Here is a 19,754-nt window from a genome sequence, read left to right on the forward strand (position 1 = left end):
TAACTACAGGACATCCCGGAGCAGGGTGGGGAGGTGGTTGTCGCGGTGATGAATCAGTCGCAAGATGGGGTTGTAGAAATGGGGGGGGGGGGTTCTCTCTCTGAATCTCTGTCGCCTCGTAATTTTCATGTCACTATACATCAGCCTGGAATTCTCTCTCACTCCAGGAACATTCCCAGTACAGAAGCAAAGCGATGCTGAATTCTGCTTCTTACCGACCAAAGTGTAAAAACTAAAAATACGAAGACAATTGTCATCATTCACCTGTGTGTATAAATTTGCAGTTGATTGTTTGGTTACTGTGAATGAGGAAGCGCAATGGTGAAAAGTACGACCAAGGATTTCTTTTCTTGGACAAGATGGAACTGTTGAGTGTCAGCAACGCTTTGCCTCCGCGTCCGGTAGGCGAGTCGCGAAAGCGGCCCAATCAGGAAACCAACGCGTTATCGTTTCTGCCCGTCCAGACTAGGACGCGCAGTCCCGGAGTTTCCAAACCTGAAAGAAAGGAACCGCCGCGAGTTTCCATGAATCTCCGTTTCAGGTGCTCGAACTACTGGAGTGGCGTGATGCATTTTAAAACTGGAACGTATGAGTGCTGGTGAAGCCTGAGAGAAAAAAAAACACAGAACAGGTACGACTCTGTGTGCCGTGCCTGTTCTCCTGTTTGTGTTTGTTTGAAGAAACATAATGCGTCGTCAGGAACTTGAGAACATTAATAGAGAGAGAGAGAAAAAAAGGCAAAGCAAACACGGCACAGGTGCTTTTCCCTCCCTCCTTCTACCTCCCTCTCTCTCTCACACGTACACACACACGTACACACACACGTACACACACACGTACACACACACACACACACACACACACGTACACACACGTACACACACACACACACACACACACACACACACACACACACACACACACACACACACACACACACACACACACACACACACACACACACACACACACACACACACACACACACACACACACACACACACACACACACTTGGAGGAATCTCTCTCAGCTGGTGGTGGCCACGGGCCAAGGGAGGTGTGTAAGAGCTGTGTTGCATGCAGAAGGTAGTCCACACAGGTGTGACAGGATGACCTTTTAATCACACACACACACACACACACACACACACACACACCAAGACTGACTAAATGGGAAAGATAAAAGCGAGAGAGAACACAGTGTACACGCCAAGTGCCAGAAAATTAATTTATCTTATCCGGGGGAACATGTGTATACGTCTACGCAGTGGTTGTCAGATTTTTATGCGCTTTGATTTTTTTTTTTTTTTACTGTTTGACACATTGTGTTCTCAGAAGTTGGCCCGAGATGAGTCAAATCATCGTGTTGGTGAGGACAGGTTGCTTTGAGTTTTTTTCTTTTTCCATTACTGACAACAGAAGACGACAGTATTCAAGCTTCCATTCTTTTCTGCTTTGCCCTCCACTTTATTTGATGAAATTCAAGTCGCAGAAACTGTTTTATATTATGAATTCAAGTATAACTTTATGGGGAAAGTATTACAGAGGGTGTTCATTTCTCTAATTTCCCATCTGATCTGGGAGTGAAAACGTGTCTATTTCGCTTTTTCCAGGCTTTAAGAAGTTGAACTTTTTATTTCCATCTATTTCTATTCATTCATCAATTTCTTGACCAAAGGAGAGAGATATTTACTCGGCAATGTTTTTTTCACCACAGCTGTTCCCTCCAGATTTAAATTCCTTTTTTGAGAGGGGTTTTTTAAACGCTTTATTTCCCCCCTCGTTTCTCTCATTGCTGAAAATGTGAACATAGGACCGGAATGACGACACCGAAGCTCCCTGACAGGGGGAAACGTTCCTCAGCCATCGGGCTCATGGGACGGAGTACAGGGAGGAAACGCACAACATCCTCACCTTTTACATTCAGCTGATGAAATGTCGCCCCTGACTCGTGGCGTCGACCGGTACGCTCGACAGCTGGATGCAAAACGACCACTAATTGAGTCCCGGCTTCAACACACCTGCTGCGCCGCTGCCCCTCCCTCGGGGCACTCAGCTTTTTGGGGGGGGGGGGTTGGAAACTGACACTATTTCCACTCGGAGGCTGGTAATTCTGCCCTGTGGCTGGAAAGTCTCCTGGCAGCCATGTTTGGCGAGACGCCAGTCGGTACTCACTCAGTCTTATCTATTGTAAAACAACAACAAAAAAAACCATTCGGTTGGTCCTGAATCAACTTGCTGCCGCGGCCCGTCGACACCCACCCACCCACCCACACACACACACACACACACACCCACACCCACACACACACACACACACACACAAAAAGAAAGAGGAAATAACCTCTTTTCAACGTGATAGTGCAAGTGGCGGAGTTAATCTGTTATCATTAAGACATCTTCTGCTCAGTCATACTTATAATAACCTTAATGTCGTCAGATCAAAGTAATGGGATTAACTCGGTGGTTACACGATCACATGACCTGTTTCTCGCACATTGCGGGGGCCCTGTGTCAAAGGGGGGTGTTATGTAAAAAGATCAATTAAAAAAACCAACATAATACGATTTGTGGAAGTGAAAACGCACAGGGGAAGCTAATTAATTGTGTTTTCTGGCGCGTCGGAGAAAAAGGAAAAACACGGCCCTCCTGCCCTTCCTCTCGGCAACACCTGGGTCTCAAGTGTCGGGCGTGTTTCACCTGGAACTGCAGGGAGGGCAAACAAACACGAGTGTGCGTGGGTGGGTGTTTGAGAGGGGAAAACAGAGACGGGGGTTGTTGTTTTTTCTTGAAAAGGCTATGTGAATTACAAAATTAAGAGCATGTTGCTGATATGAAATCTAAAAGTGTGGTCATTGTAGGTCAGTAAATGTCCGTCTCACCTCTGCCCGATTTTTTTGTGAGAGAGGAAACAGCTGCTCTGCAAACGACTACAACAAATAAAACGGCACCAATTTAAACACTGACACTCAATATCGTGACGCCAACATCCACAGTAAAGCTCCAGCTACTTTAGTGCCCCTGGGCAAGATTAGGACTTGTCCGACCACCCCCACACCACCCGTCCTGTACTGCCTCATCATCGTCACCCACCCACTCACTCTCATGACTACAGCGTGAGACATTGACATGTACATGCACTCCAGTACTGTACATAAGTACAAGTTTGAGCCAATTGTACGTTGCTTTGAGTATTTCCATGTTATGGTATTTCATACTTTCACCCCACCACATTTCACACGTTAATTTACCTTCCGTCCGACAAATATTTGACGGTAGTCACTTTTAAGTTGGAGATTTGACACAATTAATAATATAAAAAGCTTTTAGAATACAACCAGTGGTTTCTTACATGGTATCATTGTCTGGACCCAATCCAATATTCCACCATAAATCAAAGATTAGAGAAAAAGATTTTTTTTTAATCTGAAAAAATATGTTTTTCTTCTCTCCTTTCCCCTTATTCATCTCAAAACGTCTCAGATTCACCCGGTGTCCCTGTATAGAACTGTATGTTGAGTAAAAGTAACTGATCACTGATACTGTTTAAACCATGATTGTTCTTTTTGTTCATTTTAATCACATCACATTTTAACCCATCCTTTTAACATCTGGTCAAACAGAATAATACATAATCTTCTCTAGCCGATTACTGTGGACGCCACAAATTGATTTCCGACACATTTAACAGGTCTGACAGTAACATGCCACAGTGTAAGAGGCCTATCGATGAGCACGTCTGACCTGCCGCGCAACACAAGAGGAGTTTACACAATATGTCAATCAAAGACAATGGTACACACACTAACGCAATACATAAAACCAGGTCCAAATACACACACACACACACACACACACACACACACACACACACACACACACACACACACACACACACACACACACACACACACACACACACACACACACACACACACACACACACACACACACACACACACACACACACACACACACACACACACGTACGTACGTACCTAATGCTTGAACACATACACAATCAGGCAGGTGGTGTCCCAGAAGAGGGGAGTTGTTGCCCAAGAGGGAGGGGTTTGGCTCTTTGACTGACAGGCCATTAGTTATCAGGGTTTGGTCCGTCGTCTTGTTGACTGACGTCAGAGTGAAGGAACGCACCTTTTGCTAAATATAACACACACCTGCTTTCACACGCGTGCATGTATGTGCATGCATGTGGGACGAAAACATGCGAACACAGACACACAGTCACACACTTTTATCTCCATATCAAGCTATGCGTGCTGAAGTCACTCCGTGCTGTACAAACATGAACTTTGACCTTCAACACACACCATACCTGTCTTCCCGTTGCACACATAACAGAGCCCATTGCATCCAGAAATTGCATTACACCAGGAAATGATTCATGAAATGAACTTCATGACAAAAAGGCTTATTTAAACCCAGCGTGAAAAGTAGCATCATCGCTACAACCATCCGACATCAGATGCCAAAGCCAGGTAGTTCCAGCCATCGCGTTAGAGAGCTTGATGTGGTATATGTTAAGTGATTTAGTGTGGCCCACCGGAGCATTGGTATTATGAAAATTGAAATGGCCCTTGATAGGAAAAAGGTTCCCTGCTCCTGATGAAGTGGCTCACACTGATACAATGGAATGTCATCCTCAGCTTAACTCCGTATAGCTCAAGGTGTCATGGGTCAAGGTTTCAGCTGCTCAGATGGAAATGCTCTATGTTAATATTGTGCACGAGGATTTGAAGGTATTGTGAAATCAAACTGAATCAATGAAGATTCCAACAGAAGTCATCCAACTATTGCAAGGTGTTCTGTCGCATTCCTCGGGGTCAGGTGACATTTTTTCAGTCGCATTCAATTCAAGTAAAATTCGACCGTTGAAAACATTCTGAAATAATTGACTATGAAGAAAGATCGATGGCGTCGAACACTGCGGCTGCAGCTTTTTCGCCTATTCTTTTGTATCACATACTGTATAAACACAAGAAATGTCAGGTCCAATTAAAAAAAACGAGTATTGTTGACTTCTGATTTTCTTCTCTTCTGTAGCCGGTCACGACGGACAAGAACGAACTGTAACATGAGAGAAAGTCATCCTGAAGTCGACTGCTACAACTGTCAGATAGATTTATGTGTTTCCACGAAGTGAAATAACAAAACCGACTCCGGCAGCAGACCACGAATCGCCGATTCAAAGATATTTAGCCTTCAGGTCAGAGAAGGCGACGTGTCGGCGAGACTCTCGAATCAAGTCTTCGAAGAGTTCACACTGCGATTGACAAATTGCGACCTAATGCAATATGGGGGTTTTGTTGTTAAAGTTGAAATGTCGAGAATAAAGTTGAAATGTCCAGATCAAAGTCGAAATAGCCCTAAACGGCCGTGTTATGGGACCGGTTCAGCTGTCACACATCCACATTAACTAGCATTAGCATAGCTACGCTAGCTCCAGTAACTGCACGCCTCTCAAAATTCACTAACCGTCGTTTTTCCGACTGAACGTTATCGTGTCGGGACACACGTTGACGTTCACATTGCTTCTTCCAGATTCAGCCTGTCAATAATTATATCGCAAATTTACAACTTGGTTAGCAGCTAGCAGTTAGCTTAGCAAACTGGCTAGCAAAACATCCACATCTGATTGTTTGGTGCTGCTGAAAAAGTGCTTCCGGGTCACAGGTTTCGACTTTATTCTCAAAATGTTAAATAAACCAAACAAATCCCCCCCATGCCTGGCCCTAGTACTTTTTTTAATTTCATGGACGACATTTAAATTAACAAAAAAATTCCGTCCAAAGTTTAAAAAAATTTTGAGAGAAAAAAAAAATGCACATTTCCTCTTCCTCAATACATTTAATTTAACGTGTGGCCCGGTGCCCAACTGCATTGATAAAAACTCGTCTTTCATGTTAGCGGTTGACGTCCGCACGATGAACAAGATACAGACACAATGACACAAAACACAGCGCCGCCGCCGAACACCGAATAGTGCGTCCGGGACAAAAAGGAAAAACACTCTCCGCACGCAAATGTTTGCTGCCAGATAGCAGAAAAATAAATGAGTTAAGACGATAATGAATGTGACACAGAGATAGTTTATTTGTTTTAATGCACACTATCTCTCGCTCACAGGCTCACAACACACGGACGACACACACTCGAAGAGAATAAAACGGAGATAAATGCATACTCACTACACTCAATTAATAGCGTCGCTTTAAAATCCATCACGCAATTACCAAACGCTACATCACTGCCCTTTAAAGATACGGTAATGGTGACTACTAGCTTTTCAAAATTTTTTTTTAAAAAAACAGATAGCCGCGTTGTCTCGATAGATGCCGGGGTGGTGGGGGGGGGGGGGGGGGAACAATACCAAAATCATTTCCTTAATTATCTCCGCTGGAACTAATGTTGCAGATATGTGTGTGAATTAATTATTGGAGCTTGATATAAGAGATGGAGCAAGAGAGAGAGAGAGAGAGAGCAGCATTATCCACCAGAATCTTCTCCCCCCCCCCCCCCGCATGCTCCGCATTCATTAAGGCAGAGGCAACTGTCAGTCACTCAACGAGACAAAAACCCTGATTTTCAGAAAAATCAAATTACCGCAGAAAAACAGAGAGAGAGGAGGGACAGGGGAATCAACAAAAGACAGGCGAGACCTTATTATGAGCGTCGTTGCAGCAGAGAATGTTTCTTTTTCTCCCATTTGTCATGTTCCCCCCTTTCCCCCCCCCCCCATACAGTGGCTTTTCTGTAGGCGGCTCCTATGGTTGGGAGTGAACTTCCTTTCAGGGCAACGCTCCCCCTTTAGCAGCTTGGCATAATGAACATGACCTTGTAACTCTCCCTCTCTCCGTCACACACACACACACACACACACACACACACACACACACACACACACACACACACACACACACACACACACACACACACACACACACACACACACACACACACACACACACACACACACACACACACACACACACACACACACACACACACACACACACACACACACACACACACTCCCTCTCTCGCTGTAATCTCAGTAACTGACTGATTTTTTTTTTGTCCGTCTGTGTCAACTATTTATCCAACTATACCTGTACAGTAAAAATTCGCCGGTACTGTGCATTTTGGCCTTGTGAGCGTAGAATGAAAACATGTCCAGGACAAAAAAGGCTTTTACCCAACAAGTTATCCAAATTGAATGAAGAAAAAAAAAAACTTCATTTATCGTTGTCCTCTGAAGGAACACATACAAGAATTTTCTGATCCGACACCGCCGTAGACTGTAAAGAAAAATGAATGTTGTCACCAGGTCTGGAAAATGTTGAATGTTTTTGATGCCTGGGTACAGAGTACGGAAAAGAAATGTGGAAAGAAAGTCAAAAATAATCATGTTTTACAATCACATTCCCTTCCAAAACATGCAGAATCATGTCCATAGGCATTGGACACGTTTTTAAAACTGCAGTCCGTCTTCATAGTCATCTGAAAACCTACCGTCTCCATGGTGAAAGGCATTGAAGCAGGATTTCCAGGTACTAAGCACAGACGACCTCCTGTATCTCTCAGATTGCCCCCCCCCCCCCCGAAGTCACCAATCACCCAGTTCAGCCCTTCTCAGTACCTGGATCCAGGGCTTTCAGTCATTAGGTTGGGATTTCTCATGTGCTAAGCCAAGCGGAGGCCAGCACTATCTCAGATTTAATGTGCAGACACTTTGAGACATGCCGTTCCCAAACTTATAGAGTCTGTCGAGCTCGATAAAACCTGGACTATCTTGAAACTGTGCAGTTCTACGTGAATCTGCATTACACAGGGATTCTTTCTGAAGGTTTAAGACATTGACTTTATCTATGCCTTGATTCTGACCTTCTCCTTATTTGGCTTCACTATCAGTAAAGACAATTCAAAAGGTACATACCCACAGATGTTATGATGGATTTTCATTACTGTAACTGTCAGTGCAGCTGTAGGGCAAGTGGCCTCCCGTCAATGACCAAAGAGCTGAGATAATTCCTCACTGCAGAGATGTTATGAGCATAGATGGGATATAAAAATGGACGTATAGTCAATGAGTCAAAATGAAGTGCTGCTGGAATGACCAGCAGATGGCGACTCCACTGGTTGCAACAGCTCGTTACTATAGAAGTCTATGAGAAAATGACTCCACTCCTCACTTGAATTATAACGTCAGTAAACACTTTCCTGAGGAGTTTATGGTTCAGTCACTAGGTCCAAATCTTCAATACAAATTCAATAAATCTACTACATGATATTCATGTAGTAAATTTTGGTCTCATTTACAATAAAATAGGAAATAAAGCACAGTATACTTTGGAACGTTGACAGCTGGAATCGTCCAATCGGTACATGGTTGCAGGTGTAGGTGCACGTGCGGTGGACGAGCCATCAGTCAAACCCAACCCCCAGCTCCTACACTATGTCTAGTTGCAAAAACCCAAGATTCAATTCAATTTTATTTGTATAGCGCCAAATCATCAATCAACATGCACTCTACATAGTAAGGTCGAGACCTTACGATATATTACACAGAAGCTCAACAGTTCCCACAATGTCCCCTCATGAACTTGCCAAACGTGGAGAAAAATAAAAAACAAGATGGCGCTGGTCAAAATGCTAAACTCCAGGCTTCAAAGCGGCAGTTCACAAAACCAACGGGTGACGTCACGGTGGAGTGGTGAAACAGGCCTATAAGGACTTTGCTCACATCGCCCCAACACCTCGCTCTATCTCTGTCTCTCTCTCTCACTCACACACACACACACACACACACACACACACACACACACACACACACACACACACACACACACACACACACACACACACACACACACACACACACACACACACACACACACACACACACACACACACACACACACACACACACACACACACACACACACACACACACACACACACACACACACATCAGTTTTTCATCCATCACACTCCGTCAGCCAATTAGGTGATAAGGCCCGACACCAGGGCGGACCTCTCTTTACTCTTGTCTTTGCGTGAGTGTGACCCTGATCTCTCTGATCTTGTTATCGAAGCGCTCGTGACAGTTCAAATGAACGCCTTCATCGCGACCGGCTGACATACAGCCTCGCAGACACACTGGTCATTATCTAATGAGAGGGAAATTAATTACGCCCGTTGGACAGACAAGGCGGCCGTCTCCATCTTTGTTTGTCTGTCTTTTTTCTTATTTTATTCCACGGTTACTTAAGAGTCTGGCGGCAGGTAACAACCACAAGAGGAGGAACACAAAGAACTGAAGGATTTGAGGGTCTTTGAGGCGTGCGCGCTCAGAACGCCGGCACGAGCCATATCTATAAACATATAGATTCCCCATTAATAGAGCACAAAACAGCTTCCCGCCGCAGTGCAGCGAGGTGGCAAGCGGGATTAAACGGAGAACAGGAGAACAGTGGAAGGGGGAGAAATAGGGAGATAACAAACAAGTTCGTAAAAAATTTAAATCACGAGTGTGTTTGGTTGGCGAGCTGCAGTGTCAAATGAAGACATGGAACCACATTTACATATTGACGAGGCACAGGTAGAGACGCACATACAGCAACGCACACACTCCACAAACTCACGTGCACACACACCCTCCACACACACAGCTCACCCTGAAACACACTCCACCTTTCGCACACACAGTCACCCACTTACCCACTCTGTCACCCCACCTTACTTACACACTCACGCGCTCACACACACACACACACACACACACACACACACACACACACACTCACGCACACTCACGCCCTCCACCCTCGACACACCTTCCACCCCACCCCTTCATTAATACTTTCCTCTCCAAAGCGAAGGAGAAAGCCCTCCAATTATAAGCGACTCCTCGGCAGACGGGCTCAGCGCCGCATTTATTAGGGAGCTCATTTGGCTAAGCAGGGCTAAACACAGCGCATCGCGGAGAGGTGGTGGGAGGGGGGAAGAGGAAGAGGAAGATGCACCCTCTCTCCCTGCGTGACATTAAAGGGAACCTCCCCGTATGCTGTTCTAATCCAAACTGATTTGAGATGGCGAAGGGGGGGGGGGGGGGGGGGGGGGGTTTGAGAGGCAGCGCTGGATTATTTGTTTATGGTGGGGGGGGCTGGATTTACCGCCTTATACCGTCTCTCGGCGGTTAATCGCCTCTCTTCCCCCCGAACACAACCCATTTACAGTTCAAAGCGGCGGAGCCTATATCTATCGCCGGCTATACTGTGATTAGTATTAATATCATCACCATATTCGAGGCTGAGAAGTCTCAGAGGGGGGAACGAGGGTGGGGTGATAGAGCGAGACGTCGCCGTCGCCCAAATATGGCGGCTCGCTCTTTGAAGGCATGACCTTAGCGAGGAGACGTCTTTTCGCTCTAATCATAACTGCAGCTTTGGCTGATTTGCAGGGTTGGATGTGTTACTCAGCACTTTTACAGATATATATATATATATATATATATATATATATAATTTGACTAAATCTGTTTCCTCTCTGCTTTTCAGCGTGCACCCAGGAGACCTTGAAGCAGCCAAAGTACGGTAAATACATTTGAACTGCAGGTGTCTGACGCCGTAACCTCGCTGGCAACATTTGAAAAAGTCCAACTTTCCTGTCTGCAATAGGAGATAGTGTTTTTACAGAGTTTGACTGATGGTTCTTCCACTGCGAGTCCACCTACATGTGCAACCGCGCACCGATTGGACGGTACCAACTGTCAATCGCGCTCTATCCACTCTACGGTGCTTAATTGTCCATTTGACTTTGTTTAAATACGAACATCATGCTGTATTGAAGAAGACTTGAAACTAGAGATTGAACCATAAACTCTTCATGAAAATGTTTACTGACATTAGAAATCAAGTGGAAAGTCAAATTATTTTCTCATAGACTTCCATAGAACCTGAATTCTTTTTTGCAGCCAGTGGAGTCGCCCTCTGCTGGTGATTCCAGAGTATACAGGCTTCAGGCACTTTACAGGACTTTGTGGTCTAGTAGACATCAGTTTTCGGGGGTTGTTTTTTTTCAGTATATATGACTCGAAAAAACCCTTTAAGAGTGATTCATCGAATCAAAACTCATTATACTGAGTCATGAGTGTGACTGACAGAGTGAGCGTGTTTCATGTCTCGTGACTGGTGACTTATAAAGTCGCTCCGTCAGCTGAGCTGTGACAACAGGGGGGGTTAGTAAAACTCACTGAAAGAAAACAAAAAGACCGGAAAAAAACACACCAGCTGCTGTGTTGCTGAGCAATGAACATTAGTTATCGTAACATCAGTGTCATGAGCTTGGCTGACAATAAATAACTGTATAATCAGCGACGAGGAGCTTGAGATCCCGAGAGAGGAAATGCTCGATAGCATTAAGTTAGACATGGAAGGACTGTGGCATTGTAGAACTACATGTTCCTGTTTTTTGCCATTTGAGTGTGTACGTCTTTCTGTTTTTCGAGGCAGTATTATGAGGAATTACGTGAATACAACCTTTTATGTGAAACAAAGACACAATATACATCTCTATCATTTTTTTTAATCTATCGCCCCCGGCAAGACTGAGCGATCAACATTGCAGCCGCCCACAATCTGCAAAGTGGAATATAATTTGCTTGGTACTCAAAGGTATTAATGTTGAACTTGAACAACAACAAAAAAAAGTAGGGCTGCATCTAACGATTATTTTCATAATCGATTAATCTGTCGATTATTTTCTCGATTATTGGTAGGTTGTTTGGTCCATAAAATGTCATTAAATTGCGAAAAATTAAGATTGGAGCCAAGAAGCCAGAAAAATAATCACATTTAAGAAGCTGAATTTTGAACCTTTTTTTCATAAAAACTACCTGAACCGATTAATCGATCATCAAAATAGTTTTCGAATTAATTTAGAAATCGATTGCTAATCAATTAATCGATGAACTGTCGCAGATCTAAAAAAAAAAAAAAGCAAAAATGTATGAATAAGATCTGGACACAAAGTCAAACTTTGGACCATATCTTATGTCCTTGCTCAAAAATCCATGTTCTGGAACCAGCAGCCGAATTACAGCATGTGGACATACGGTCAGTTAACAACAATCGCAGACCACAGCGGAAAAAGATTTATATATATATATATAAAACATAGTAATAAGATATATGTGGTGTTTTACTGCTGCATTTCCAAATTATCCCTATAGTCCCTTTCTCTGTGAAGGATTTCCACTACCACATTACCATTGCATCAGGATTTGAACACTATTGCAAAAAATGTGAAATGGAGAAAGTGTTCATGGCAGAGAAGAAACATGGAGGAAGAGAGAGGCAAACAGCAAACACACAAAGTAAAAGGCACATTTTGAAAAAACACATGATAAAAAATAAGGTGGGATTTCCAGAGAGAGCGATAAAGCTGAATGGGGGAATATAGAAAAAAGAAAAAAGAGGCAAGGATAATAAATGCCCTCCCTCTGTGGCACTCTGGTTTTTTAAAGTGTGTTTTTACATGTCTGCATCATCGCGCTTGCACAGCGAGCATCCCTGGCGCGCTGCCAGACTCCATCTCTCCTCACCAGGCCCAATAACCACCCAGCTATCTGCACCTGCTCCAATTATTATCCTATTAGCAACAAATACCGCACAATTACCGCCAGAAACCCCTCACACCCGGGCCCGCCGCGGGCTCGCGAAAAAAGCCCGGGGAGAGGGGGAAATTAGCGGGCAGCAGCAACAGCAGCGATCAGACAGCAATTAATCAGCGGAGAGACACGTCTCTCAGCGCGGTGGATAAAGACAGAAGCCCAACACCTTTAGCTCCAGTGGGGAGAGGGAGAGGGGCTGATGAGCTGTGAGGAGGATTATGTTTTATCGTTGTTTTCTGTTGCACAGGTGGACGAAATTTCACCACCTCAGGGTCCTTGAACACCATTCAGCACGCCTTTCGACAGAAAGATTTTGACAGGTGGCGACCTGCGCTGCGAGAGATGGTCAGTCAAAACTGCCCTGGAAACAGTTATGGATCAATATCAGAAAGATTTGTCGGTTAACCGGTGCAAATGGTGCGCCTACATATGGTTATGTGCAGTGTTGATGTGGGGATTGATTATTAGAAACACTTAAAAGTTCCTCTCAAAGGATTTTTAGAAAGATCAATGAAATGTTTCAGCAGCTAGTTAAACATCCGGAGACAAAAAACTGAAATCAAATATTGAAATGGCAACGTTCTACAACGGTATGAATATGAAGGCACTGTTGCTGGGTTATGTTAAACAAAAAATATATTCATATACACAGTACAAATCATATATATAAAGAAAGATACATAAATAATACAAAATCTATTATATTCAGGTAAAAATTCCGAAGAAAATATATGAATTGTACGTGTATATACGTTCAATCATCAATCTAGTCGAACAGGAAACAAGAAACAGCTGTTGAGCCGAGCAACTGCATATCACAAGAAAATATGTTCAAAATCGATAACATTATTGATTAATTTACCTCAGCATTTGATACGGGAGTGTGTGTTATTGTTCTGTATCCTTTCCAACATTCTCAGTGTACAGAGCCGAACGTTGGCCGATCAAAAAAGTGCCCCGTGGCTCGGGCTGAAACAAAAATACAACATGTTGTTCCGACTTCACAAAGTCGATGCAAATTGCCCGCCCAAATTGCCCCTTTTTTCCTTTCTGTTATTCCTCGACGTTTCGATGTGTGTGTGTGTGTGTGTGTGTGTGTGTGCGTTTTTTCGGTCGTGTTTATGTTATATGTTCTGTCATGTCTTTCCATCATCGCCTCGACCTCCTGGCAGACAAAGATTACAGGCATGGTGCCAGAATAAACACTTCACCTGACAACAACATCCAACATCACAGCTGTCCATTGCCTTGTCCTGATAGGCTGGAGATATCCGGCTGATACAAAAAAAAAACAAAAAAAATGCTCCCAGCAAGCCAAAATGTACCTACTACTACTTCTACTACTACACACACACGCAGGCACAAATGAAACCCACTGGTATTCATATTCAAATGAAAATTCTTATCTTTCAAATTGTGGCTGTTCCCTTCATTTGCTTTTAATGCATGTCAGAGAGATTGAAAAGTAGGTGAGCAGAGAGAGAAATGGAAAGAGGCAGAGAGAGAGAGATGCTGAAAGGAGAATTTGGTTGAGTCTGAGGCATCATCACATCCTCTCCCCAACAATTTATCAGCCCAAAATTTGACAAACAGACAGAGAGAGAGAGAGACCGACAGACAAATTTCTTTCGGAGGCCCGTTAGCCACGCCCACGATGGCTGTCAAAACAGCAGTTATGAGGAAAGATTGGGGGCGACGGAGAGAGAGAGAGGGAGAGAGAGATAAAGAGTACACTGTGTGTGTGTGTGTGTGTGTGTGCATTTCGCACACTTACCAAAAGTGGACTGGTGGGCCAACAGGGGCCATTTTGAACATCCACTGTTGGATATATTATAATTATATAAAATAAAGAAACACAGATGAGACAAACACACACCTGTGAGCTCACGGAGACGCACTCACATAGCAAAGCATGTATGCATCATCATCATCATCAGTGCGCAAACACACACACACACACACACACACACACACACACACACACACACACACACACACACACACACACACACACACACACACACACACACACACACACACACACACACACACACATCATTTTTAGGGAATGTCATGCTGCAAACATGTAACGTGCCCTTTGGTCATTATGACACACTGGGTCCTTTGACATCGCTCTCTCTCTTCTTGTGTGTTAGTGTGCGTGTGCGTGTGTGCGTGTGTGTGTGTTTGGCCTCAGGCTACACCAGCCGGCTCTTCTCCAGACTAATTCACCCAAGGCGAAGGTCAACCAGAATTCCTCCAAGGTCTCTCTGTCTGTCGTTCAGTCCTCGTCCTTGTGTGTCTATCTCTCTTTCTCGCTCTGTTCTTTTTTTATTTCTCACTCACAAAATTTGTGGGGGGGGGGGGCGCATTCGCAGAGATTACAACATAGTCTCACTCAAATAAAACGAGTTTTGATTGGTGCGATTTTTGAAGGCTATAAAACAAAAGTAGCTCACGTGATCTCCTTCCTCGACATTTTTCAACAGGACACCAGATGAGTTGAGCTGTTGTAGCCATAGACTGTACAAGAAGATGGACGACGCGGCTCTCCACTTCCTGCCACTTTACAAAAAAGCCAACATATCCATAATGAAGCCAACATATCCATGATACTGGTGCTGCCATCTTGCGCCGGTGACGTCATTTGGAGGTCCCACCCACCGATAGACACGCAGGACCAATCGTGAATGATTTTATAGCATCAAATAACAAATTAAATCAAGCTTACTGGAAAAAGAATGAACAAACGTCAGTGTGATACCTAAAATAACAGAAATGTATTATTTTTTTGACGTATTACTTTGACTCTTTACTTAGGTTCATGTCCCATCTGCTAACATGGAAGGGGCGGGGTTTAAGAGCCATACTACAGCCAGCCACCAGTGGGCGATATAAATTAATTGGCTTGACTGTTACGTCTACCATCTTTAAATACAATTCAATGGTTTTAACCATTAGAAATTCAACTGATTGGTGTCTGGGGATGTGTGGGCTATAGGATACGTTGCGGTGTAGCCTACTTCAGCTCCCTCACCCAGACTCTTCTCATTTGTGGTTCTCCAATATTAGAAATGGCTCCCAAAATGAAAATCAGAGCTGGTGCATCACTTTCTATCGATCTTGAAGACTCATCTTCCCTCGAGAGCACCTTTGTTCCTAACACCGCCTTTGTCTCGTTGAACATGTTCAGCGCTTAGTGCTCAGCGGCTGTACTGAAGCTTTGGCGTCCTGGCTCAGCTTTACTTTGCTTGGGATAAAAGTTTCTGCCAAATGAGGAAATGCAAGATAAATATGAACTAGGGGAGAGTGGCCCTTCCTACATCAGGGCGAAGAAGTGAGCTGCTGAATCCAAACATGGCAGACAGAGCCTTAAACGTGACCCCATCTCTTTTGCCTACAATCTTTTCATCTCTCATTGTCTTCTCGTTTCCTTTAATTCCTTCCCTTTCCTTTCCTTTCCTATCCAGTCATCCAACTAGACAAACACATCAAATGAAGTCTTTTCATTGTTTCAGATGCAAATTTGGGACCGGAATCAGAATTGAATAAATGTCTCCCTTCATAAGTGACTCATTCAAAACACAATAGAAGAAATGTCTCATTTTTACTGAGACACAATGGCTCTTTGGCATCTCTCGTCCCCTCCCAGCTCCCCACCTCATTCCCCTCTTTGAAAAAAAAGAAAAAACGCTAAAGTACATCCCAAAATTTTGAAGAACTCTTATTATTACTAATCGTCATGCGGAGGCGACCCCCTTACATATGCATCATGGGAAATGAGGAAAGTGTCACGAGGAGCGACGCTGCCTTGTTCGCTCTGAGTGAGTGGATAAGTGCTACATGTCAGCGTCATGTTTAAAGACGCGCCGCATGATATCTTTGTCGTCGGGGCCGACAGAAATCACAGTCGGAGACGAGCGGCGTGCCCGTTTGTCACAACAAACTCCCGCAAGAGGGGGCGCGCGGCGCGACGGAAAGCTGTAATTTAGAATCAAATTAATTATCTATGACTTCGGTAAGTTTGTCAGAGCGATGGAGACGTGACGGCTGGGCACAGAAAATGTTAATTTTTTGTGTAGTAAATTACTGCGGCTCCCAAAATTATTTCAGCTACTGACGAAATGTAACAGGATGAAAAGAGGGACCTAATTTAATTTGTAAAGTACATGTGGAGATAATAAGTTGGCAGCCAGATGATGTGTTAGCTGTTAGCCGCGTTTGTAAAAGTGAAAAAAAGTGGAAAAAGTGCACAAAAGCCCCGTCAGAGGATTTGAGAGGAACACGACAGTGTACAAACTCCTGAGAATGGGTGAGTGAACAAGGTGGAGAGAGGTCAAACTCAAAATAATAACAACAAAAACCTGAAAAAAATATTTTGGCCTGATTTTACTTCTTGTTGTACTTCACACTTTGACTAATGCAAAAATGTTGTATGTTTACTGTATCTATAGACAGAATGTGTTATGGTAAATTTTGATGTAGTTATGCAGAAACGACACCCACGTATGTAACACGCGTATGGTTATTGGTTGAGATGTGGGAACAGGAAAAGACAGATGATTAGAAAAGGCAGTTTTAGAAGATTACAGTAACTTGTGAAAGTGGTAAAAAAAAAAGTGTTAAAAATGTAAAGTTAGAAAAGGATTTAGCATCTTCCTCCAACTCCTGCATTCTGCAAACATGGTGAACTATTCAATTCAATTAAAGCAACATACTGTGGTATATTGATTTATTTTAATGAATCATAATTAGTCAATCTGCACAGCTTGTGTTCTTTGTGCTGCAAAGTCTTTCTGACTGTGATTGTGTGGTTTGAATTTTGAATTCTTTCTATTGATATAAAAAACTCTACTCTAACCAACCTTTTATAGACGGAATGTGTTTATTCTATTCAGCCACACATATGGGGTCATTCAATTTTTTGAGCTCGTGAAATTATGTTCACAAATAGTTTTGCAGCCTGAAGCTTTACACCTTTTGTGTGCATGTGACTGAATGTGTGAATTTGTAAAACAACAGCAAAAATCTCACAAATGCAAGTTTGTCAATGTGTAGCAAAGTTTTGGAACTGTAGAAATATTTTAAGCATTTTTCCCTTTCACTCTCAAATGCTTAGTTCCACCTGGAAGCAGAGCTAGGCTAGCAAACACCTAGAAGGGATTAGCCAATCAGAGGCATGGTAGTTGTGGGTCTTCCTCTGCCCAGACCGACTTTGTTTGACTGGATGCTCAGTGGGCAGTGTGCTGATTGGTTAACCATCTATGGCGTAAAATACAGGTTCAAAAATGTGCGCTCATAACTTCAGAGTCTCATGCACAGATTGGTAAATTTTCCGAGTCTGTCTCTCTGACGGAAAATATTCCTGCACGAACTTTAATCGCACAGGCACACGACATTTCTCCAGCTGCGACTTTCACTGAAGTACAGGTGTGCTGCGCAAGGCAGTCTGGAGGTCAAGTATGGTGAAGCTCGGCTGACCTTCATGTGGGAGACAAGAATATGTTCTCCTCACCTTAGTATGTATCAAGACATTGGTGTTCATATGATGTATTATCAGAGTTTGAGCCATTTCATCCATCAGAATCAAATAGTCACAAAACGCTGTATGTGCAGGGAGTCATCAGAAAAACCAGCTGGCTATGTCACAAAAGAACTTTAATTCTACAAAAAACCTAGGAGTCATATCATTTTTATGAAGTTTCTTCCAGTGCAGTAAAAAAAAAAGTCCATTACCAAAACTTGTGGATGTAGAAGACGTGATTCATTCTAAGTACAAAATACTGAAGTCTCAGGAAGTAACAGAGCAGCAGTTCACTTTCCATCAAAGTGAATGACACACACACACACACACACACACACACACACACACACACACACACACACACACACACACACACACACACACACACACACACACACACACACACACACACACACACACACACACACACACACACACACACACACACACACACACACACACACACACACACACCATTCAGACTGTAGTGTTTGCATCAAAGCCCCCCTGTTGTCTGAGTCTCATAAGAGACACCTCAGGTGGAAAACAGAATAAAAACAAAAAACTTTTACTCTAATTCACGGGGGGAAATGCGAACTTGAGTGAAGATTGTCTGACAGAGAGCGAGGGGTGGTCATGGGGAGGGTGGGATGGAGAGATGAAGAGAGAGAGAGAGAAAACGGACGAACAACAGAGGAGAAGAAAAGTGAAGGAGAGCAAGAGGGGAGATTTGGAGGAGGTTTTAATTGTTTTCCCATGATGCTTTGAGGAGGGCTCGGGGCTCAAAGCCGCGGAGCAGAAAGCTGTTGGAGGGCCCATCGTCCTGGCAACCGAGCCTGACCCTTTAGCGCGTGTACACACACACACACACACACACACACACACACACACACACACACACACACACACACACACACACACACACACACACACACACACACACACACACACACACACACACACACACACACACACACACACACACACACACACACACACACACACACAGGTTCATTTAGAGTCTGACATCAGCAGGGTGGAATGCAGAGGAGAGGGGGGAGGTGGGGGGGAGAGGGGGGTTGATTGGGATCAGAAGGCATTATGTTGTGGGGGGGTCGGATGAAGAGGTAAGGAAGTAGCATAGATGATGGAGAGGATGAGGAAGACAGGAAAATATGGAGCAATAAACTCTCTAAATATACTTTACACTATTTTCTATATTAATATTCTGTGACCTTGAAAAATCTGTAAAGTTTCTTCATTTGACCGTCATCGATGCCAAGCAGCAGCTAGTCTGTAACGTTCTCGTCATGCTGTTGAATTCTCAATTGTGAGAATCAAACCAGTGAATTAATCCGTCATTTTGTCATTTTAACGTACAGTATAAAAATGGAGAGATAACGACTCATTCTGCTCCGACTGACAGAGAGTGGGGTTCCATTTTTTTTTAAAGAAGTGAACTTCAGTGATACTGTGAGGATGTTGACTTACTGTTTGAGTGCTAATGACTGTTATTAGTGACACTGAATTCTCAGG

At 43.6% G+C, this 19,754-nt stretch overlaps 1 long non-coding RNA gene across 5 annotated transcripts in view; it reads right to left on the bottom strand.

Annotated features, from left to right (window-relative positions):
• The window catches only part of LOC118317697, an 86,309-nt gene that overhangs the window by 58,348 nt on the left and 8,207 nt on the right, over positions 1–19,754 (bottom strand). Inside the window, exon 4 of one of the 5 annotated variants that reach the window (XR_004795496.2) lies at positions 18,714–19,754. This exon is cut by the window's right edge and continues 752 nt beyond it. The exons of the other annotated variants lie outside the window; for them this stretch is intronic. This is a non-coding gene — a long non-coding RNA (uncharacterized LOC118317697). Of the gene's footprint in view, positions 1–18,713 lie in introns of those variants that run through there. 5 annotated transcript variants of the gene reach the window in all.

Source organism: Scophthalmus maximus, chromosome 13, assembly GCF_022379125.1.
Source record: "Scophthalmus maximus strain ysfricsl-2021 chromosome 13, ASM2237912v1, whole genome shotgun sequence".
NCBI lineage: Eukaryota > Metazoa > Chordata > Actinopteri > Pleuronectiformes > Scophthalmidae > Scophthalmus > Scophthalmus maximus.